Source organism: Talpa occidentalis, unplaced genomic scaffold (genome assembly GCF_014898055.3).
Source record: "Talpa occidentalis isolate TD23 unplaced genomic scaffold, MPIMG_talOcc4v2.1, whole genome shotgun sequence".
Taxonomy (NCBI): Eukaryota; Metazoa; Chordata; class Mammalia; order Eulipotyphla; family Talpidae; genus Talpa; species Talpa occidentalis.
Window position 1 is genome coordinate 70,242,143 of NW_026555331.1, and position 24,765 is coordinate 70,266,907.

Sequence of the window (24,765 nt, forward strand, 5' to 3'; positions counted from 1 at the left end):
ACTTCTGGCCTGTATCCCAGCTCTTGTATGCATAAAGAAATATTATTGTTATGTAGTGATGTTGTAATGGTCCTGATTGATCTATGTTTTACATGTTTTGATATTAAAATGGCCCTGACTGGTGGAAAAGTGGGGGCAATTGAGACAGAGAAACATCAATAAAAAACATCCAATTGTTAATGAAGGCACTGAAAAACAGACATGAGAAAGGCAAGGACATATAAAAAACAAACTTGCTGACAGGCTCTTGCCTAAATAAGGATTAAGAGGTGATGCTGATAATATCTCTCTGAAAACTGTAAATATAGGCACTGCATTTGAGCAAGTCAAGGTGCCTATGGACTGCCTGCCCATAGTCCTGAAGTTGTCTCTGGGTTTTGGCAAAAGCCTCCAGGGACTTTAGCTCTGACAAGTGGTCCTCCACTCCATACAGATAAAAGGCTACTTGGAGGCCTCCTAATCAGGTCCCATAAGTCACTAGACCCCTGCACTTTGCTAAACAGTTTGTTATCTTCCCCTTTTTTGCTGCCAATTGAATTGTGTTATTATGTTATTATAATTGTGAATTCTTCCCAATGCATATTGTGATTAGATACATTTGACTCGAGTTATAAGTGTAACTGTCCCAATTCCTGGAAGCTAGCACTCTGGAGATCCCAAGCCTGATGAAATAGTAAACAGGTGGCAAGAGGGACAAAGCCTAGAAGGAAAAGCAGAGGTGAGGCAGAAGGAACAAGATTAAAAATTAACTAGATCAGGAGGAATGTTGAATTCAAAGACATAGAATCTTGGGTATGAGCTGGTCTATGCAAATCACTGTACATATATTAACCCAGATGATACTTCCAGCATCTTTGTAACATGATCTGTTATTTCCCATTGTAAAGATATTGAAATTGGGCCTCCCCTGGTGGCCCAGCTGTTGAGCGCAGGGTTGCAAAGCTGCCCACAGCCTCTGCAGCACCGGTTGGTTCCCCAGTCGCCGGCGAGGGACACACACACACACCCACACACACACACACCCAGTAGGGTTGTTGGAGGAGTTCAGTTTAAAAAAAAAAAAAATTGAAATTAAGGCTCAAACAAATCCACCCGTTCATGTGCATGCAGTAAGCCACTTTCTTAGAAAGTAAATCTATATCTTCTAAACTGCAAAGTTCTTGCCACTATGCCCTATCTTAAAGAATGTGTGTGTTTTTATCTTCTAAACTTATCTTTTAATAATCCTTGATATGAATTCCTCACTTTAAATCTTCTACTTATAACATGACCAATATCGAATAAGGGGGAATGTAAGCCAGGATTCAAACTTTAAAGAGGTATGGACATCACACCTGATGAGAATGTGCAGAAAACGGAAGCCTTTGTGCACTTTTTTTTTTTTTTTTAAGATTTATTTATTTATTTATGCAAGCACTGGGTACAATCAGGAGCACAGGAGGGTGAGAGAATTCACCAGAGCCAGAGCGGGGAGCAGAACAGGCAGAAGGACCGAAGTACACTGCTGAGGGGAGCAGCGGGCGGCAGGAGAGGTCTGGGCGCCATGTGGGACCCTCCTCCGGTGGCCGGGGATTGAACTAGCGCTGCAGAGGCTGCGGGCAGCTTCGCAACCCAGCGCTCAACTGCTGCGCCACCGGGGAGGCCCAGCCTTTGTGCACTTTTGATGGGAATATAAGTTGTTATAGTCACACACACACACACAAAACACAGTATGGGGATGTCTCAAAAAATTAAAGGTACAACTAACATATGGTTCAGTAATAAAAAAATCTAGGTATTTATTCAAAGAATATGAAAACAGTAATTCAAAGATATATTTGCACCCCTATGTTCATGGCAGCATTATTTACATTTGGCAAGTGTAAAGGGCGGACTGGCCACAGTGCAGGTTTTCTGATCCCATGCAGACCGGATAAAGGAGGAGTCAGAGTCCTTAGTGGGTTTTTGCAGGTCTTTTATTGGGGTTCACCAGGCATATGGCAGGCAGGGGTGCTGGCTGGGGGGCTGGCAGGCCTCCCAGCCCCCAGCAAGTCTTCACTCTATCTGGGCTCTCTAGCGTTCATTCTGCTGCTTCTCGGCTTCTCTTTCGGCTTCTGCTTCTACTGCTGCTGCTGCTACTGCTGGCGTCCCCGTGACGCCGCCTTTAAAAGCAGTCTTAACTCAGCTGAATCCCATCTACCTATGCCCACACCCTACTCCAGGTGCCCACCATCAGGCATGCATTCAGGACAAGGATCCATCATCTATCCTGATGGCAGAAGGGCAGAAAAGCCTGATATTTTCTTTACCCTACAGTCCACCCCCTCAGGGTTTTCTGCCATACAGTCTATACATATATATATATACAATTTTCTAAGCAAACAAACAATGCAGCCATGGCCCACAAAAGCAAATACATCAAATATAACAAAATACAATATAACAAAATACAACAGAACACAAGTAAGTCCAGGCAGGGCACCAACCTAGTGCAAAAGACAATTATTGGTACCAGCAGATGAGCCACCAAATCTGCAGCCGAAGGCACTGCTCATACGAGGGAGGGGAATCACTCACGGCATCTACTATATCACACCAGGAGCCGTCAGGCTTCCTGGGCTTCTCTGGCTGTAGTCTCGGCTACAAGGCACACACAGCATCCACCCCCAGGATGCACTAGCTCTGGGATTGGCAATTTTATTCTGTTGGGGGTAATCACCAACCCTCAGGGTTTCTGTCTGCAGTCGCTCCAACACCCGGCCTTCATAGCCACCAATGCGACTCGCAGACCCCTGCACTCAGGCCAACCCACTGCACAAGCACATGGGTCGGGGATCCAAACTCTGCATTCGGCTTGGGCTCCACCCCAAGCCACGTTCCCCACCCGTCCCCCAAGGACAGGTTCCTCAGCTCCTCACCCTCACTCAAGAATGAGCAGGGCATCACCCACAGGTGATTTTACGAGACTCACAGGTCTTCAGCATACCCAGGCTGCTTAACAGCCGCTTAGGGCTTCTCAGCTTATCATCAGTACCAGCTTTTGCCTTCTTAGTTGGCTTTTCTCCTCCACCTGGCTGCTGGGCATGCAGAGGCTGCTTTTGGCCATCAAGGCCCACTGGCCACCCCCAGATTCTCAAAAAAAAAAAAAAAAAAAAAAAAAAACAACCTGCCAAGGTCCTCCGCCTTCTGGCGGGATTGTCAGTCCAAGTTTATCAGTCTATGTCCATCAGTTGAAGTCCATTGGCCTCTCCTTGCTTCAGCAACGGCCTGCTGCCTCAGGGGTCATTGGCTGTTCCTTTCCGGTGTCGTTGGCTGGTCCTCTCGGACGTCTCCTTCATGCCAGGTCTCATCCTGTAGGTCGTGGACGTTGTCCACCTTCTGTGCCGCCATGGCGCCTCCAGCGTTGTCACAGGTAAACACAGTTACCCCTTAGTCCCTCCAGGTCTTTGGAGGGCTCCAATACCCGTCTGCATGGATCTTGCCGACTTACGCCAATTGTAAAGGGCGGACTGGCCACAGTGCAGGTTTTCTGATCCCATGCAGACCGGGTAAAGGAGGAGTCAGAGTCCTCAGTAGTTTTGCAGGTTTTTTATTTGGGGTTCACCAGGCATATGGTAGGCAGGGGTGCTGGCTGGGGGGCTGGCAGGCTGGCAGGCCTCCCAGCCCCCAGCAAGTCTTCACTCTATCTGGGCTCTCTAGCGTTCGTTCTGCTGCTTCTCGGCTTCTCTTTCAGCTTCTGCTTCTACCGCTGCTGCTGCTGCTGCTGCTGCTGCTGCTACTGCTGGCGTTCCCGTGACGCCGCCCTTAAAAGCACAGTCTTAACTCAGCTGAATCCCATCTACCTATGCCCACACCCTACTCCAGGTGCCCGCCATCAGGCATGCATTCAGGACAAGGATCCATCATCTATCCTGATGGCGGAAGGGCAGAAAAGCCTGATATTTTCTTTACCCTACAGCAAGATTTGGAAAAAAAAAAACACCTTAATTGATAATCAACAATGGGTAAAGAAGAGCTGAAACAGCAATGAAGGACTTGTTTCTCTTTCTGTCCCACAAGATGAACTCTTCCATTTCCTTCTAACCTCTAGGCTTAAAAAAATCATTTTTCTTTGTGTGTGTGTGTATGTATATGCATACACATGTGTGTATATACATATACACATATATATGTATACATATATGTATATGTATATACACACACATACACACACACACTAGGAAGACATCAGAATTGTGAACACCAGGTGATAGGAAAAGCAGCTGGCGTCAACCAAAACCTCCAGACATTTGTGTTGCAAAGATGAATGTGCTGGCCTTGCCCACCCCACTTCTGTTCCCTTGTAACTCTGTATAAATATCCCTGCCCTCTGCCAAAGAGTAGGACCATGGTCTTTCTGACACAAGTCTGCTGCCCTCCTCATTTTGTCGACAAATTAAACTACTTCCCTTATCCTCAAACTGTTTCCTTTTATTGGCTAAGGTAAACTGAGGCAGGAATTCAGTATCAAATTGGTGAGCTAAGCCAGAAGCTGTGTGCAACACCCGTTCTGCCCACCCTGCCTCTGACCTCCAATGCATGGAATATTGAGCCAGGGCTTATGCATCCATACTGTCAGAGTGGGGCCTGGGCATCCTGGGTGGCATGTTGCGCCATCCTGCTAAGGAGGAGAACTGCCTTTCAGGAATATAAGGGAGAGTCCCAGAAGCTGCCAGACCTTAGTTTTCTCTCGGAAACACTCCCTCCCCCATGTCCTCCTAGGCAGAAGTACAGCTCTTCTCTGCCCATGGATCCACTTTTGAGGAGATGGAAATTAAACTGGAAAATGCTGTCCCGTGGCATTTGGATTGGATATAAGTTCCCCCGGCGTGCACACCAAGACCCTCGTCTTCACACATTTGGGAGGGAGTCTGAGGCCTCCTCAGTTTGAGAGGTAGCCTGAGTCTCCCTTAGTTTGAGAGTGAGTCTGTGAATCTTTCTCAGTTTGAGGTGCCATTCATGTGTTAGGCCCTGTTGAGTGAGAACTGAGAAACATTTGATATTTAGTAACTAAGTGGTCAACCTGTATTTATATTTGGTAATTAGTGTTTCCCATTTGTTTTATTTTATAAGCCGGAGATATGGTTTAAAAATTATGGGAGGCAATATAGTTGCTCCATCAGAAAGTCCCTTGGGAAAATATTTAACTGAGTGGTCAACCTGTATTTACAAACCTATGTCTAAACAGCACCACCTGTCACCAATTTCCACATAGGAGCCCCAGGTGCAACTGACAGGAGGGAACAGATTGACACCAGAGTCAGGCTACGTCCTCCTTTCCTTTTCCAAAACTAGCTCCATCATTTTTTTTTTAAGATTTATTTATTTATACAAGAACTGGGGTACAGGCCAGATGTGTAAGAGGGTGAGAGGATTCACCAGAAACAGAGCAGGGAACAGAACAGGCAGACTTACTGAAATACATTGCTGAGGGGAGCAGCGGGTGAGTCAGGAGATGACTACTGCACCATGTGGGATTCTCGCTGGCCGGCTGGGATCGAACTTACGCTGCAGAGGCTGCGGACAGCTTCACAGCATGATGCTCAACTGCCTGTGCCACCAGGGGAGTCCCAGTCTGCCTGTTCTGTTCCCCGCTCTGTCTGTTGAATCCTCTCACCCTCCTGCGCATCTGGCCTGTGCCCCGGTTCTTGTGAAAAATAAATAAATCTTTAAAAAAAATAAAATTAATCAATTTGGTAAGAGAAAAATATAAAGAAGAAATGAAGTTTTCTGTGAACTAAATTCCAACCTCAGGTTTCTGATAAGAGCCTAAGAACAGGGAAACCACAAAATAAGATCTTAATCTTCTGTCCTCCTCATGATCCAAGAATAAAGTTGTTTTTTTTGTTGTTGTTTGTTGTTTTTTGTTTTTTGTTTATTTGTTTTGTATGTCTTTCTTAGAATCAGGCCTAGTTTCAAATGAGGTCAAACAGAAAGAAGGACTTTGGGAAGAAACTGGAATTTTAGGTTCTGCCTCCTATTGGAAACACCTTGATACAAAAGTATTTTAGAAGAGAACTTAGATATGTGGGTGTATCAAAATTAACTTAGAAAACTTAAGTTGTTTGAGGAATTAAGCTAACTTTGTCTTGAAAATGGGTATAAGACTGGTGAAACTGCCCACCCATCCAAAATCTCTTCTAGGAATTTAAGGAAAAATGTGGCCTTAGCAAACTAAGAGGGACATTTCTGCCCTAATTTCTTTAGAACCTAACAGTCATTATTAGAAATATGAATTTAACATTTTTTTTTAATCTGGGGTTAGTAAAAAAAAAGAATATTTTTAAATTTATTTAAAAATTTTTCTCCATGTCTTCAAAGTTATTGGTAAAATAATATTTCTGAAAGTTAATACATAGTCAAAATTTTAAATGAAAGAGATTTCTGTGTCTCTGTGTTTGCCTTTGTGTTTTTTGTCTCTGGAAGGTTATTTATTAAAATTATTTGTAGGGCCTCCCTGGTGGCGCAGGGGTTAAAGACAGTGCTATCAAGCTACTGCCAGCCTCTGTAGCACAAGTTTGATCCCTGGCTGGCCAGGAAGCAACCCACATGGTGCAGAAGACCTCTCCTGTTTTGCCTGCTGCTCCTCTCAGCAGTGTATTTCAGTATATTTGCCTGTTCTGCTCCCCACTCTTGTCTCTGGTGAATCCTCTCACCTCCCACACTTCTGGCTTATACCCCAGTTCTTGTATGCATAAATAAATAAATCTTTAAAAAAATTTGTAAATGGTGCCTATATAAATTCTAATACAAGAAAAATATACGACATTTGAAATCACAATCCAGAATTTTTGGTAAACAAGAACTAGTTCAAAATTTAATGGCTTAATTTGAAGCACGCATGCCTTAAAGTTATAGTCATGGTGTTAATACTTTTGTTGTATGTTTAAATGTGTTTGTAGGGTAAGTAAAAAGTATCAGGCTTTTCCGCCCTCCCACCATTAGATTAAATGTGTGTCTGACGGTGGACACCTGGAGTAGTGGGCATGCATAGGTAGGCACACCTGAGCCAAGAGACTAGGCATATAAGGCCAGGGTAGCGTATTATGGCAAAGTAAAGTGGCAAACATAAAAAACAGATAAAACACCAACACATCTGCTTGAACCAGTGATGAACCTACCTGGTTTTGGATGGTTGCATTACTTTTGGCGTAACTGGCAGGATTGTTCAAAGTAGGACAGTTCAAGGCAGACAGGTAGGGAATACTTTGAGACCTGGTGAGGGATTGAGGGGTGTCCGGCCATGAGCAGATGGTACTTAGTGGCCAGCCTCCTCTCCCAGTGGGCACCTCCACAGGAATGGCCAGAGGTAGATGGATTCCTGGTGCATTTGGAACAGGCCCTATCCGAAAAAGAAGAGACCCTGGATGTATACTGTGCCCGCGATGCAGCAGTGGCTGTGGGATGGGTGTTTCTGGAGTCTAGGCAGAAAGAGTGATCCAGAATCCAGTAACTACAGAATGAGATGTGGGAACTGCAACAGCGTTTGAGAATTCTGAAGGAAGAAGTTCAGAGAAACCAACCTACCATTCCAGAGACACCAAACTCCTTCTCAGGAAAGGCAGAGAGGGAGGCTGGCCCTTTGCCCAAGTCTCATCTGTAGTGGTAAAGCACCCTGCAACTCCAGAGATGCCAGGATGCAGAGTTGCAGGAAGTTCTTGGTCCAGTGATGTATGTCAGTATGGAACCGATTTCAGAAATCCTTGTGGAAGCTGAACCTGAAGTTAATCTCTACAAGGAGGGATGAGCACCGATTCCAGCAGAGGCCTGGTATAAGGAAGGCTCCAGCTGGAGATAGCCAGCATCTTGAACCGCTGTGGCTGTACACCCAGAAATGACACCTTTTGGTGTGAAACTGGGACAGGACAGAGCAGTCAATGGGCTTAACTGTGAACAGTATGGATGGTGGTGGCCCAAGAGCCTTCCGCTCCAGTAATTTGTACTGACAATTGGGCTGTGTACAGAGGCCTGACACTGTGGATTTCCACGTGGAATCTAAATGACTAGTCAGTCATGCATCGGCCATTATGGGGCCAGGCCCATGGAAAGATCTGTGGGATTTAGGGCATCAGAAGCAGGTGACTGTTTATCATGTCACAGGACATGCCCCATTGGCCTCACCAGGCGACAATGAAGCAGATTCCCTAGCCCAGGTTCAATGGCTTGAAACTGCTCTGGGGCGGGATGTTTCACAATGGCTACACAGATGCTTGTTCCATGCAGGGCAAAGGACGATATGGGCCACTGTGCATGCCTGGGGCCTACATGTAACTTTAGAGGAGGTTCAGACTCTTTGTGAACAATGTGTAGTGTGTTCAAGGACTTACTCCCGGAGACCTTTTTCATCCACAGTCCAGATGTTACAGGGGCAAGTGCCCCTGACACGCTGGCCGATTGACATCATTGGACCACTACCTCTCTCCGATGGACAACAGTATGCAGTCACCTGTATGGATACTGCCACCAGGTTATTGTCAGCTTATCCTGCTCTACATGCAGACCAAAAGGCAGTTTTGTCAGCACTGGCACACCTATATGCTGGTAGTGGAGAGCGACCAGGGTACTCATTCTACAGGAGCCCGGGTGCAGCAATGGGCCAAGAACATTGGTGTTGAATGGAAGTTTCACACTCCCTATAATCCCAAAGCTGCAGGTATCATATAGTGTTATAATGGCCTGCTAAAGCAAGGACTGAGAGCTACTGCCCCCACTCTAGACTATCTAGTTGGAGCTGACATCCATGGGACTTGCTATGAACACTAAATGAGAGGAGCAGGAAAGGCAGCCTGGCTCCAGTGGAGTGGTTGCTGCATCTTGCCACTGCTCCCATCCAATTGCGGATATAAACTTCGGAATATTTTGTTAAAGCCTGGATTTGGACAACAGGGCAACATTTTACTGCCAGCCCCAATTGGAGTGGACCCAGGGCAGACTGTGGACTGGGAATGGCCCTGGCCTGTGAGGGCTCCCCACATGCTTTGGTGGCTCTGATAGCCCCTCGGGGTAATGACCTGGAAGCCAATTTACCAGTAACCCCATGGGTGACTGCACAGTGGCCATCCCAGGTGAGTGTTACCCATCCTGGGGTGGCAGATCAGAAGGCAATCCTACAGGGGACATTTGTGATGAATCTGTGGCCTATTATGAGCTTGCCTCTCTTGTTACATGTAGATCCCACTGATGCCTCTTCACTGGCAAAGCAAGTGTGGTACTTACAACCTAGAAGGCCACTGATGACAGCTACAATAATATCCTCAGACACAAAATTGGCATGTATATTGCCAGATGGGAGGGATCTCTCATTGCTGGTACCAGTAACTTCTTTATCTTTTTGCCACTAGGAGAATTGAACTTAGTTTTATTGTGATGAATACCATTTACTTTTGTGGGCCATAGCTGCAGTGTTTATATTCGCCAAGTGAAACTTGTATATACTTGTATATAGATTGTATGGTGGAAAACCCTAAGGGGGTGGACTGTAGGATAGGTAAAAAGTATCAGGCTTTTCCGCCCTCCCACCATTAGATTAAAAGCATGCCTGATGGTGGACACCTGGAGTAGGGTGTGGGCATGCATAGGAGGGTGCATCTGAGACAAGAAACTGAGTATATACGGCTGGGGCAGCAGATACAGGGAAGCACAGCAAAGTAGAGTGGTGAATATGAAAACAGAAAAACACCAACACAGCTGCTTGAACAGGAGATGAACCTACCCGGTGTGGGATGGTTGCATTACAGTGCTTAATTTAAAAAGGGAACTCCTGGAATTCAAACAGAGTAATTGGTCTGGTCTATCAACAAAGGTAAGTCTGTGTTTTCTTTTCTTTTCTTTTCTTTTTTCTTTTTTTTTTTTTTTTTTGTGGGACCCTCGCCAGCGGCCAGGGAACAAACCGGCGCTGCAGAGGTTGCTGGCGCCACCAGGGGAGGCCCAGTAAGTCTGTGTTTTGATGTTTATACCTAAACTTCTCTTGATAAAGTTATTTTCCAAGAAAATACTGACTTCTGTCTTTACCCTTGTCCTAGGTAAGGAATTCAAGATGTCATCTAAAGCTACCTGGATGAGTTACTCTGTCATACTGTGTTTTTCACATGTTTAGAGGAGGTGTAGCTGGTATCAATCACCTTCTGATTTGTCTTGCAATTTTTAATCTATTTATGAGTGTTTAGTTATTCACCAGCTTAAAAACACACTGGTGTATGTAATTATTCCATTTATAATCCTGTAATTAATTTGGAATTCCAGTCCTGAGAGAAAATAAAGCTACAATTGGTAACTCCATATTGAATCTGTTCAATTTATCATTATTTAAATGGTAGCTAAAATCTCTTCTAAAATTAAGGTTTTACTAAATTTAATAATGACAATTTGTTAACTATTAAAAATCATTTTATTTAAATTACTGAGATTTTAGATTTCCTGTTTGTTCCTTATTATAAAAATACTATAAATTTAATTTCATATCACATAAAGAAAAATTAAATCATGTATCTATGTTTACATTATTCAGTGCAAAAAATAATAGTACAATAGCTGTCACAATGACTTACAATCTAAAAATTATATATTAAGATGTAATAACTTTGAATGCAAGTAAAATGAGATCTTTCTTATACATATGTGTGGATATGGAATGGAATTTTGAAGGTATTTGGAAGGATTTAGTGTCAAGATGAAATTGGTAATTTTTTGAAATGGAATGAGATAAGACATTGAAAAAAAAACATTTAAAGGTCTAAGAGAAGTATTTTAGGAAAATAAATTTATTGTGGTCAAGTGAATTTTTGAAAGAATAGTTAAATTTTAATTTAGCAAAGTGCTTATATAAAAACCAAACTAATTTCTCTTTCATCTGCAAAAAAATACTAATGTACTCTTTTTTGTAAAGATTTATTTTATTTATTTATACATGCAAGAACTGGGTGTAGGCCAGAGGCCCAGGGAGAGGATTCACCAGAGACAGAATGGGGAGCAGAACAGGCGAAGCTACTGAAATGCACTGATGAGAGGAGCAATGGGTGAGACAGGAGAGGTCTGCTGTGCCATGTAGTTCATTGCCAGGAATTGAACTCATGACACAGTGGCTGGCAATAGCTTGACAGCGCTGAGACTTTAACCCCTGCACCACCGGGAGGCCCCAGATTTAAGTACTCTTAAACAGCTCTTACCAGTTTTTAATAACTAAGTAAAGATTGCTTATGTAATCTAAATCTTGGTGCTCTTTTACTCTCAGGCTTGGTTAACTGAAAAAAATCTACTCCTATCAGCATTATTGAGAATTGTTAAAAAAAAAAAAAATAGATTTGTTACAGGACAGGTGAGGTGCACACTGGAATCCCCAAATCTTCCTGCTCTAAATAGGTTCTGCCATCCACTTCATCAGGACAAAACACAAATGTAAAGGAACTTTAATACAATTAGTGTGTAACAAAGAAAAGACAAAGAATAGAGTTTCCAACTCAAGTACCCTAAGTTACTCATCCCCTTGTAGGTAAATGCCCAGCCAAACAGGACTGACCCACACATTTTCAGCACATATGTGAATTGATAGAAGTGTTGTAAAATATAAGATATTTCTAAAAATCACAGAAAAGAAACTGACTATACCCTTGTAATACAGATTTGTTGTGGAACTGAGAAAACCTACTGAGCCTATACCAAAAAAAAAAAAAAAAAAAATGGAATTGTGAAAATTATCAACAGATCAAAATTTACTACATGGAGCAAAATACACTGAGATGAATTTGTATATTTTTAATGACTTTTTAAAATATTGGTCTTTAATATTTTGCTTTTTATCTCTAGAAAGCTTGTCTTTGAACTATGCTATGATCTATAGCAATGCCATTTTACATCTTTTTAATGAGCAAACTGGAACATTTGCTTTTCTCTCTCATCGCAAAATGTAAAAAGAAAAATCAACTTGTAGGCAATATTTGTACTTCTGCACTGTACTTCTCATGGCAACATGTCTATCTTTGCTTACTCTGAATAAGAAATGTTATTTTTCCATCAACTAAAGAATTGGAAACATGTTTTGTTACAAGGTTTGATTGAAATTCTTCTGGGAGTGCAATTTGAGCTGAGCCAAGAAGAGCTGAGCCAAGATGACACTTTACTTATAATAGGGTTCCACAGACCTCCAGGAAAGGTGGGGAAGCTTGCCTCCACTGGCAGGACTGGAAAAATCCTGGAGAAAAAACCCTGACAACCTTCAGTAGAGGAATTCACAGGGAAAGTCTGGTAGGACTGTGGCCTTGATTCTGAAGCCTGTGAGGACTGGTTATTGAGAGCTCACACAGAGCTCTAATGGAGAATTCAACAAAACCAACTAAATTCTGCTTGGTTATTCTGCTCAATTAGTTTATGTAAATATGCACAAAATGTCTTAAAATTAGATTTAGTTTCCTATTGGACAAAATTGGGATGCGGGTAGCGAAAAATTATGTCTCAGTAATTTTTGCTATTAGTCTCCGTTCCTCTTTGGTAGGACTGGGACTTAACTATTTTGCATAGGTTTGCTTCTGATAGACGACAGCATCTGACAGACATCTCTTGGTGATCCAGGTGTTTCTGAAAACTTGAAAACATTATAATCTTGAAGAAGGGAAAAAGTTGTTCCTATTACATTTGGGACTATCATGTGTTGTATACCTTATTGCCGCTCTACCATCATACAAAATCCTGCAATAATAAAAACCCCATGGCAGCTCATTTCATAGGGAAGTATCCATATGATTATAAAGCCTTTTTCTCCCATAGAAATGGAAGGTCACAACTGCCCAGGGGGAAATGAAACAGCAATGAGGGATTTGTCTCTCTTTTTGTCCCACCAGACAAACTCTCCCATGTTCTTAATTTACCCTGTAGGCTTAGCAAACTTTGTTTTCTTATATTCCTACATGTGCATTCATACATTAGGAAGATAACATTTGAATTGCCCAACACCAGGTGATTGGAAAAGCAGGTGATGTCAACCAAAATTTCCAGATGCTTCTGTAGCCTTGCCCGCCCCACTTCTGCTCCTTTGTAACTCCACATAAACACCCCTGCTCTCCGCCAAAGAGCAACGGAACAGGGTTATCCCACAGAAAGGGAAGGTTCCAGGTTCCCTGCTCCACCTAAGGAAGGGTGGAGCTGGGCGAAGAGGAGATAAATCTGGAGAGAATAGAGAAGGAAGGAGGGATGGAAAGCAAGAAGGAAACCTGGAGGAGGCACATGGAGCAGAGAGATAAGTGAAGAAGCTGCAGTTGCTTCTTGACCTTGCACTGGTTGAAAAAATGTGGGTGAGAGACCCTTGGGGAGGTTAACAAATGGCAGCTTTCGTCTTGATTTTGATTTTGCTCCTTCTGTCACAGACATGCTGGGCCCCATCCGCCCCTTTTCTTTTTTCTTTTCTTTTCTTTTCCTTTTTTTAAAGATTTATTTTATTTATTTATGCAAGAACTGCGGTACAGGCCAGAGATGTGGGGGGTGAGAGGTTTCACCAGAGACAGAGTGGGGGAGTAGAACAGGCAGATGGATGGAAAACACTGCTGAGGGGAGCAGCTGGCGAGACAGGAGAAGTCTGCTGTGCCATGTGGGTATCTCCCTGGCCAGCCAGGAATCGAACCCGTGCTGCAGAGGATGCAGGCTGCGGACAGCTTCACAGTGCTATGCTCAACCCACTGCACCACTGTTGCCCTTTTTCTATGGGTCTACAACAGAAGGTGCTTTAGACTTTGGGCAAACTTTTGGTATCAGCTGTCCTGCTTTGGGCCAATCCAGTTTGGCTAGGCATTTACCCATGATGGGATGTGTAACTTTGGGTGCTTGCGTTAAAACTTTATTCTTTTTCTTGTCTTTGTTGCACACTAATTACTTTAAAGTTACTTTCCATTAAAGATCTTACACACTAGAGTATGTTTTTGCCTTTAGGTGGTGAATTGCAGATACTACTTAGTATGGGCAGGTTTGGGCTTTCTGAGGTGCCCCTCATCCTGCCCTGTAACAGCAGGACCATGCAATTTCTGTAATGGCAAGACACAGCTCTCCTGCCTGCCTGTGCCTATGCAGGTGTTTCCTTTCACCAATCTTTTCCTTTGCAAAGCAGCAGAGGCAGTGTTCCTCCCAAGACTGTGTTATGCAGGCATCTCTTTTATCAAGCCTGTCTCTTTCAGGGGCAGCTCTTTCTGCCTGCATGTGTCTGTGCAAGAGAAAAAAATAATAATAATTGCCACATGAGTCACAGAAAATCTAATTTCATTCAGAGGAAGTCCCTGACCTTCAGCACCTGGGATAGAAGAGAGAATGGTTTGGTGCTGTGGGCACTAAATCATTAGGTCACAAGAGCAATGCACGGGAGTCATTCAAAGGAAAGGATGGTAGTGAGAAACTTAGCTTGTGTCGGTAACAGACACTATGGTTATAACAAAAGGAGAATCTATATATATATATATATATATATTTTGTCTTTCTTTCAGGAAATGTAAGTGATCCACACTGAGATTTCTATAAGCACATTTACCCTCAGGGAGTCTTGCCCAGACCAAATGGCCAGACAATTGCCTGGCCTTTTATCCTCAGAGCTTTCTGTCTGCACCCATCAGAATATAAAAAAAAATAGATCTAATTAGCACTGGACTGTACATTAGAGGAAATGGGATCTACTTCAACCTGCACACACTGTAGAGTCAGTAGCTTTCATAGATGGTACAACCTCTCTGGGGGGTTGCCAAAATGAAAGGTTAAACAGAAAGATCCTTTCTGGCTTCAAAAGTAAGATTCTACATTCAAAATTAGAATGAAAGTAAGCTCAGCCTATGCATTTTCTTTCTTTCTTTTTTTTTTTTTTAAGATTTATTTATTTATTTATACAATCACTAGGTACAGTCAGAAGCGCGGGAGGGTGAGGGAATTCACCAGAGCCAGAGCGGGGAGCACAGCAGGCAGAAGGACCGAAGTACACTGCTGAGGGGAGCAGCAGGCGGTCTGCACACCATGTGGGACCCTCCTCCGGTGACCTGGGAGCAGCCGGGGATCGAACTAGAGCTGCAGAGGCTGCGGGCAGCTTCGCAACCCAGCGCTCAACCGCTGCGCCACCGGGGAGTCCCAGCCTATGCATTTTCTTACTGTTTGTTTTACTGATATGTATTTTTTTTAATTTAATTTAATTACTGAAGAAAATCATCCAAAAGTCTTATGGGTATAATACAAGAAGTTAAAAATGCTTTATAGTCATGACTGGGTTTCCTTTTCTTTGTTTTTTCATTTTGTCGTGTTTTCTATTTGTTTGTTTGTTTTTGTACGGAGTCTGATTAGGATTCCTGAGAGGTTTTGAAATTCATTCTGACTTCTTTGAATTGGGTGATTTGGTATGGCTGTGCTTTCCCACACCTCATTTTTAAATCATTGGTTCAAAGCACAGAATACACTGATTTTTCCTTACCAGCACTTCCAGCATGCAAAGCATCAGCATATGTCCCTGGGGGTCAGTGGTCTACAGCCCTCTTCTTAGTGTGAGCTGCCAGACAGCCTTACAATTCCTTTTTGTGGATAGTACCCAGGAACTTCTCTTTAAAACTAATGGGTGCACCCAACACTAATGATAAAGGACTGATCACAAAAATCTGCAAAGAGCTGATGAGACTCAGCAACAACAAAGAAAATAATCCAGTCAAAAAATGGGCAGAAGAGCTAAAAAGAAACTTCTCTGAAGAGGAAATGCAAATGGCCAACAGACATATGAAAAAATGTTCAACATCACTTGTAATCAGGGAAATGCAAATCAAAACTACCATGAGATACCATCTCACACCAGTGAGAATGGCACATATTAAAAAAACTAGCAACAACAAATGTTGGCGAGGATGTGGAGAAAAAGGAACTCTTGTGCACTGTTGGTGGGAGTGCAAACTGGTCCAACCACTATGGAGAGCTGTGTGGAGATTTCTGGACCTACTAAACATAGAGCTTCCATATGATCCAGCAATTCCACTCCTAGGTATTTACCCAAAGGACACAGAAACATCAATTCCAAAGAGCACCTGCACTCCTATGTTTATAGCAGCACTGTTTACAATAGCTAAGCTTTGGAAACAACCCAAATGCCCAAAAATAGATGACTGGATCAAGAAGATGTGGTACATATATACCATGGAATATTACTCAGCATTCAAAAAAGATAAACACATGCAATTTGCAGCAACATGGATGGCACTGGAAGGGATCATGCTCAGCGAAATAAGCCAAAAAGAAAAAGAAAAATACCGGATGGTCTCACTCATAGCAGGAATCTAGAAAACTTAAATAAGGACCAGGAAAATGAATATAAGAAAGTGAAAATCAAAATCAACAAAAAAACTATGAACCAGAGACACTTTTTGGGGGTGGGGGGCGGGAGGGGAAGGATTGGGGTCAGAATGGGGCGTTTGCAATTGTATGGGGGAATATAAAAATAAAATTTAATATTTAAAAAAAAATAAATAAAAAAAAAAATAAAAAAATATAAAGAATTGAAAAAAAAAAAAAAAAAAATAAAACCCCAAGAAAAACAAAAAAAAAAAAAATAAAACTAATGGGATCTTGCTATTTAATCTTGCTTAAAACCTGCTGATGTCTTTTTTAAAAAAGATTTGTTTTTATACAAGAGCTAGGGTACAGGCCAGAGGCGCGGGAGGGTGACAGGATTCACCAGAGGCAGAGCAAGTAGCAGAACAGGCAGACGGACTGAAATACACTGTTGAGGGGAGGGGCGGGAGCAACAAGAGAGGTCTGCCACGCCATGTGGAAATCTCCCTGAGGTCTGCCACGCCATGTGGAAATCTCCCTGGCTGTCCGGGAATCGAACTGGGCTGCAAAGGCTGCAGACAGCTTCACAGCGCTGTGCTCAACCCACTGTGCCACCAGGGAGGCCCTGATGTCTTTTAATTATACTTTGAACTAAGTAGAAACTCCCCTCTTGCTTTAACATTATCCACATGATCAGGTTTCCCTTCCTGTTTCCTAGTTCCTGACAGGCAGGCTACTTCCCGTCTGGACACGTATTCTTTGGCTGCTTCTTAAACTCTTACCCTAATTTTCACTTTGTTGGCTTTGTTCTGTTAATTACATCTCAGTCTAAATTTTTCCTCTTCAGGACCTTTCTGGTGGCACAGGGGGTTAAGTCTCAGCATTATGAATTTATCCGCAGCCACTGCAGCCCGGTTCAATCCCTGGCCAGGGAGCTACCCACATGGCACTGTAGACCTCTTCTGTCTAGCCCACTGTTCCCCTCAGCAGTGTATTTCAGTCAGTCTGCCTGTTCTGTTTCCCACTTTGTCTCTGGTGAATCCTCTCACCTCCTGCACCTCTGTACCCCATGGCCTGTACCTCATTTCTTGCATGCATAAATAAATAAATCTTTAAAAAAAAAAGTTTTACCTCTTCAGAAAAGGCTCCCTGGACAAGTCTAGGTCACTTTTGGTTTTCATGAAACTGAAATTCTCCACATAACATTCAACAGAGCCACATTCTATTTTCTGCTTATTTTTTTCACTTCCCTCTTGAATGTGAATTTCATGAAAAAAAAAAAAAAAAAAGAAAAAAGAAACTGTTGGTTTTACTCAGCCTCATGGCCTGGAAGAAATCATGCAATATTAGGCAAATAAATATAAAGATGTGAAAACTTGGGAAATAAGTGAATGGCTTGCCACTCAATTCTTCCTGTCTGTATCAAATGCATGTAACTAAAAGAATGTTTCATATGCCACACTATAAAAAACAAACAAAAAGAAAACAAAATTGTTCTTTGCATTATTTTCATATAATACTAACATACTAGGCCTTCAAAGAAGGTCTTGCTCTGTCCCCCACCAAAAAAAAAATACAAAATCTAATAAATGTACTATTGATTAAAAGGGACATCTGGATGGATATTTTTATATGATAAATACAATATGAATCTTGAAAATTAATACTAACTGTCAAAGATAGTAGTGCATCTTCTTTCCAATTCTCTCTCCATGCCTATTTTTGAAATAAAGTTAGAAAAATAAATTATTCAGGAAGAAATACAGTTTGTAAATAAAATGTTAAGGAAAATAAGTAAAACACAATTGCATATATTCCATTACCAAAATTCAATTCCAATACCAACCCTATTAATTTGTTGAAAAGCAAAAATTGTTTAAACTATATATCCACAAATGGAGACTTAACATGTGTAAATATACTTTTGTAAGTATTGCAGGCCCACAATGCTACTTTAGAATAGGATAAATTTTTCTTCAAACCAACCCTCCTGGAGGAAAATGATATATGTGTATAAAGAACATGTCCCTTATGATTATTGGAGAGCTATCTTGCAAGGTCTGTGAATGCCAGACCTTGTAAAGTCAGTTTCACAGTGTCCTTATCCTGAAACAGTAATAAGAAAAAAATACATAATCAGGAGTTGTAGGGGCTGTCAGCCAACTCAACAACCCAGCACAATTACAATGATCCAGAAAATAAATGTTGCCATGTTTCACTTAACAGTGTAAATGGGGCTTGGCAGTGGAGTTGCTGTCCTGCCTCTCTGAGTATTGGAGTCTCTCTTGCTCTGTCTGCCTGTCTGTGTATACGGTCCCCTGTCTCAGCAATAAAGGCCCGCAAAATCCACCAATGGCTCCAAATTATCTTTTCATCTTGGAGAACTGACAGTGAGCTTACCTGGCTTAGGATGGTTGCACAAAAATCATAAACTAAACATCAAAAAACATACTAAGGTAAAATATCTCAATGATTCTTAATGTGAAAATTATAGGAGCTTAAAGAAATCTTCTCCAATATTGCAGCAAACATTACAAAAAAATAAAATAACTCTTGAATTTTGTTGATAAACTCAACAACTGTGATGACTATGAATTAAGATATCTTAAATTTTATGTTTGGGCCTTCCTGGCAGTGCAATGGGTTGAAACACAACCTATGAAGCTGTTTGCAACCACTGCAATATGAGTTTGATCCCTGGGTAGGGAGCTACTCTCATGGTGCAGCAGACCTCTCCTGACTTGCCTGTTGCTCCCCTCAGCAGTGTATTTCAGTCAGTCTGACTGTTCTGCTCCCCACTCTGTCTCTGGTGAATCCTCTCAATCCCTACACCTCTGGCCGATACCTCAATTCTTGTATGCATAAATAAATGACTCTTTAAAAATAAATAAGTTTTATTATTGCAGTTATATTTCATGGGGCCTCCCTGGTGGCACAACGTGTTAAGCACCACACTATGAAGCAATCCAAAGCCTCTGCAGCATGAGTTTGATCCCCCGGCCAGCCGGGGAGCAACCCACATGGTGCAGCAGACTTCTCCTGACTCACCCACTGTTCTCCTCAGCAGTGTATTTCAGTACATCTGCCTGTTCTGTTCCCCACTCTGTCTCTGGTGAGTCCTCTCACCCCTGTATCTCTGGCCTGTACCCCAGCTCTTGGATGCATAAATAAATAAATCTTTAAAAAAAACTCTTTAAAAATAAATAAATTTTATTATTGCAGTTACATTTCATAGGAAGTCACCTCAGTTACTATGAAGTTATATTTCATAGGAATTTTATTTAAAACATATTGTGCTAAATGTATATTTGAATGTACAGCCCTTAGTGACCTCAAAATGATTTTGGAGAGACAAAGAGTAGACAGACATGAAAATGATTTGTTGCTTAAGAAACAACCCTGACTGGTCTATGATGGGCTTTTCCAGGCAGCATACTCTGGACCATCAAGGCCCCAGAAGTCTGCCCAAAATGCAGACCTATGCATCTGATCTCTACATGTTCCTTCTCTAGTTTCACTCGGCATTCAGTATGTTAAAATGACTAAAACAACCTGCCATAAATGGACATAAGTCTATTTTTTCTTTACCTTGTCTTACTCCAAAAAATCACCCACAAAACCCTGTGACATATCATATATTAACATATGTGAAACTAATGCTTTCATATTAAAGTCTAGGGAACAAAAAATAAGTTGCATTATTGTAGATATTTTTTTCTGAATTTTCTTGTTATTTTGCATAGAATCATTGCATTTTATAATTTAAAATTATGCAGTTCAAAGCCTTTACAGTTGATGAAGGAGTTACAAGGTCATGAACAAACCACTGATATGTCATTCATGTAAGGGCTACCTCCTCTGAATTTTCAGAACAGGGACTGTGTCCCTAATGCCAAAGAAAAAATAAATCCCTTCTGAATCATTCTAAGTAAAGGTTGAGAAACAAGAAATGTAAAATCAAATGACCTAAGAATAATTTTGCCATTTTTCAACAATATGTCCTGGAAGTGTAGATTCCTTTTCTAGAAATAGCTATCTTAATGATTTATCTACCTACCTCATAGAATTGTTGAGAAGTCTAAATAAGCCTATAAAATATATAAAATCACTGTATAAAATATAGATGGCTAACACATTTTAGTGCTTACTAATTAGTATCGTTATGGTGACTTACTTCATTGACCTTCAATCCAAAAATCTAAGTTTATTTTAGTAATAAATATTGTCAGTCTATAGGTCTTATGCTTGCTAATGGAGTTATAGACTATTCCAAATAGAAAAAGATGGATAATTTAAAATTGTGAATACTACATTGATTCACTGTGGAAAATAACATACTTCCTAGCATAACAAAATATAACTTGAATTACTAGATCAACTTGATGAATTCAAAGAGAAAATAGACTGCGTATATTGGAAATTCATATTTCTAGTAAAAGTAGACATACTTCCCTCTTCCCTTAGGTGATAACACGCATAACATTAAAAACAGTCACATATTTAATTTGAATAAAAAATACAGGACCTAACTCAGTAGCTATAATAATTAGAAATGTGTTTTTTGAAAGTAAATACTACATATTTTTATCAAATAGGGTCATAGTAATTGTTGTTTTCATTCTTATTTTCTGCAAATATTCTTTTTTTATTCTAAAGTACAAAGTTTAATGAATTGACCTATATTTTGAGATGTATTGAAAGAATACTAAGTACACTAAAAACTACTCTTTGCTTTCAACATATACTTCTTTTTATACATCATTGTCTTGCTGAAATACTTTATTTTTTTAAAAAACACTCTGGTACATCTTTTATGAAAGCTGGACTCACTAAATTAAAGGAGTGAATTTCATCTCCTCTGAAACACAGCCAGACTATATCTGAAACCAACTTGGAACTGAACATCATGCATTTATAGAGCCACTGGTTCAGATCCCCTAAACCTTTAGGTCAATTTTGCTTATATTTGGCATCTTTCCCTAACCACAGCTGCTAACTATTCAAGGTGGGTGAAAAGGAATCTCTAGCATTAAAAAAAATAAACTGTCTGCCAGTCTCATTAGCTATAGAATCTAGGACAACAAATTTGTTCTATCTGATAGAAATGGTGGCTAGAATTGCATAAATCATATCTTTTTATGACCCTCAACATGGACTGTGACTCTATGGAATAAAAGAAAAAAATAGAAGCATCTGACCATAATTTGGATTTGAGTTAGGAAATACCTATTTCTCCAACAAGCAAGGTGCCTGAACAAGGCAGCCTGGTGTCCTGCAATTAGCAACTTGCTACATTTCCTGGAATGTAACTTACACCAAACAAGTCTGACCATGAACAATTACATTGCTAACCCACACAGAACAATCTAAAATGTATATATAAGCCTATAACTTCCTTGTAGGGCTGCTCAGCCTTTGGCTGTAAATTGGCTGAGTCAATACCAGTACAATAAACCTATTTCTTGCTCTCCTTGGTTTCCTGGTTTCCTTCCTTTGTTTCACATAACATTTCCAGTGAGTTGTCCGGGAAACTGGAGATGGTGTATTTACCTTCCTTGACTCTGAGAAAGTCAACTGGCCCCAGGGCAGCTGATCCTCCTAGTAGCTACCATCTTCCCTGGCACTCTGGGACAACTCTCAGAGAAATGGAACCAGTAGGCACAAAAAATCAAGTAAAGAAGCCCTACCCTCCAGGAAAAGGTAAGGACCTGAGTCCAGAATTCCTGCCATTAGTGGTAGAAAGGAAGCCTGATCACCTCCCATGAGTCACCGGAATAACTGTAAGGTGAAACTGATTCCTAAAAAGTAGAGGGCAGCATTGATAGTATGGCAGTGTGAGTGCTCTTTGTGGGAATGAGTCATGCATGGCTTGTAGGCTACAGTGGGAATTAGTGTCCTGCTCCGAGGCTCTGTGGTGACCTTATACAGCTTAGGGAGACCTCACACGGGGATCCTGACATGGGTTTATAACATCTTGCCAATGTTAAGTGGTGCCAAAATACCAGAGAGGGAAGCAGCCAGAATAGGACAAAGTGAGTCAACTGAGTGAGTCTGATCATTGGGTAGCATGGGTGGACAACACTGAAAGTAGACACCATCAGGCTGCATGTTACCTAACTTTTAAAAGGTTTTTAAGGACGATTATAGTATTAAAATGTTCCCCGAAAGATTGCCACTCTCTGTGAAACTGATTGGGGTGATTTTGATGTGGGATGGCCTTCTGAGGGATCTCTAGATAGCCAACTAATCAAAGGGGTTTATAGAGTGGTCACAGGCAATCCTGGCTACCTGGACCAGTTTCCATATGTAGGTTCCTGGCTTGCTGTGGTCTTATCCAAACCACGCTGGTTAAAAGTGGCTGACCATTCTCTCAGCTTAGTACTCTTGGAATAGAACATAAAATGCTTGTTACAAAACCCTTTTCTGAGCTTTCACCATCACAGAAACTTCAAAAATTGGAAAAGCCTCATGCACAAAAAAAATGTTTTCCATTGACTGACGATGAGGAGAAGCCTCTGCCCTATGTTTTGGTGCCCCTTGTGCCTCTTTTGTATCCTCCCTTGCTGCCAACTGAAGATATAGATAAATTCCATTTGAGTGAACTTCCCCAACTTCTCCATCTGGGTCTGAGTTTCAAGTGTCCCCCACTAGCTACAGCTCCCCAGAACTGCCGGTTCTCACACCCCAAGTTTTCGGCCTAAACATAGGTCACAAAGTGCTGACCAGGAGGTCCTCCAGTTGCCTCCAAGAGAAACTCAGGGTCCAGTTTATGATGATACAGATGAGATGATTTGGGAAGGACAGAGGCTATTCATATCAACCCTTTTCCACTACCAACCTGCTTAATTGGAAAAGTCAGACGCCCTCATACTCAGACAAGCCTTGGGGCATGATTGACCTCATGCAAGCTATTATTCAAACAGATAAACCCAGGCAGAGTTAAACAGCTTTTGATGACCTTGCTAAATACTGAGGAAAGAAGGTAACACAGGAGCCACTATAGTGCCCTGCCTGAAAATCTCAACCCTGGCCAATATGCCCAGAACCAGTTTCCTTCTGATGACCCTAATGACAAAAGACACCACCAGATGCTCAGAAGATACCTAGAAGCCTTGATAGTAAGTATGAAAGAAGGGAGTAAAAAGGCCATGAACATGGCCCAAATAGCTGAAGTCTTATTGTGAACAGATTAAAGCCTGGCAGCCTTTTACTGGTGCTTGTATGAGTCCTTTAGGCTGTGAATTCACTCCCTTTGACCCTGAGGCTCCCGACAATCAGTGTATGATAAACGCTGCCTTTGTTTGTCAGGCTCAAGGTGATATCTAATGAGAGTTACAAAAGTTGGAGGATTTGCTGGTATGAATACCTGCCAATTGATGGAAGTAGACTCAAAGGTTTTTGTAAACCAGCACCAAGAGGCAAAGTAAGTGGCAGAAAGAAAAATGAACAGAAAGGCAGACCTCATAGCTATGGCACTGACCAAACACAGCAGCTTCAACCAACACTTCTGGTGGTTGGGATAGAAAGCGAGGTAGGGGGCACCAAAAAACCTCTTGTTTCCAACCTCCTTAATTGGAATCAATGTGTGCTTTGTCACCAGCAAGGCCACTGTAAGACCTAATGCCTCAGGTGACATCAGGACAGGATGTGGGGGCAAGTCCAGGATGGCCATTACTACCCCAATCAGCAACACGCACAGCTGACCAAGACTTTATGGGATTCGCATCAATGAGTCATGATGACTAGTGGCTCTGGGGCTTGATATTACTTTGAAACTGCATACTGCTTACAGGCCCCAAAGTTCAGGAAAGGTTGAATGAATAAATCAGGCACTTAAAAGCCAGCTAGCAAAACTTTGTCAGGAGACATGGTTGCAGTGGGACCAGGTATTGCCCATGGCCTTACTCAGAATTTGGTCTAGACCTAACAGATGAGGTACACCCCTTTAAAATCACCAACAGGCACTTTCCTGGTGGTGCAAGGGGATAAGACACAAAATATGAAGCTATCCGCAGCCACTGCAGCATGAGTTCGATCCCTGATCAGCCAGGGAGCTACCCAAATGGTGCAGCAGACCTCTCCTTACTCACCTGCTGCTCCCCTCAGCAGTGTACTTCAGTAAATCTGCCTGTTCTGTAAATCTGCCCAACTCTGTCTTTGGTGAATCCTCTCACCCCACTCCCATACCTCTGGCCTGCATCCCAGTTCTTGTATACATAAATAAATAAATCTTTAAAGATAAATAAATAAATAAATAAATAAATAAATAAAATTGGGCCTCCCAGGTGGCGCAGCGGTTGAGCGCTGGGTTGCGAGGCTGCCTCTGCAGCACCGGTTCAATCCCCGACTGCTCCCTGGCCACCAGAGGAGGGTCCCACATGGCGCGCAGACCTCTCCTGCCGCCTGCTGCTCCCCTCAGCAGTGTACTTCGGTCCTTCTGCCTGCTCTGCTCCCTGCTCTGGCTCTGGTGAATTCTCTTAC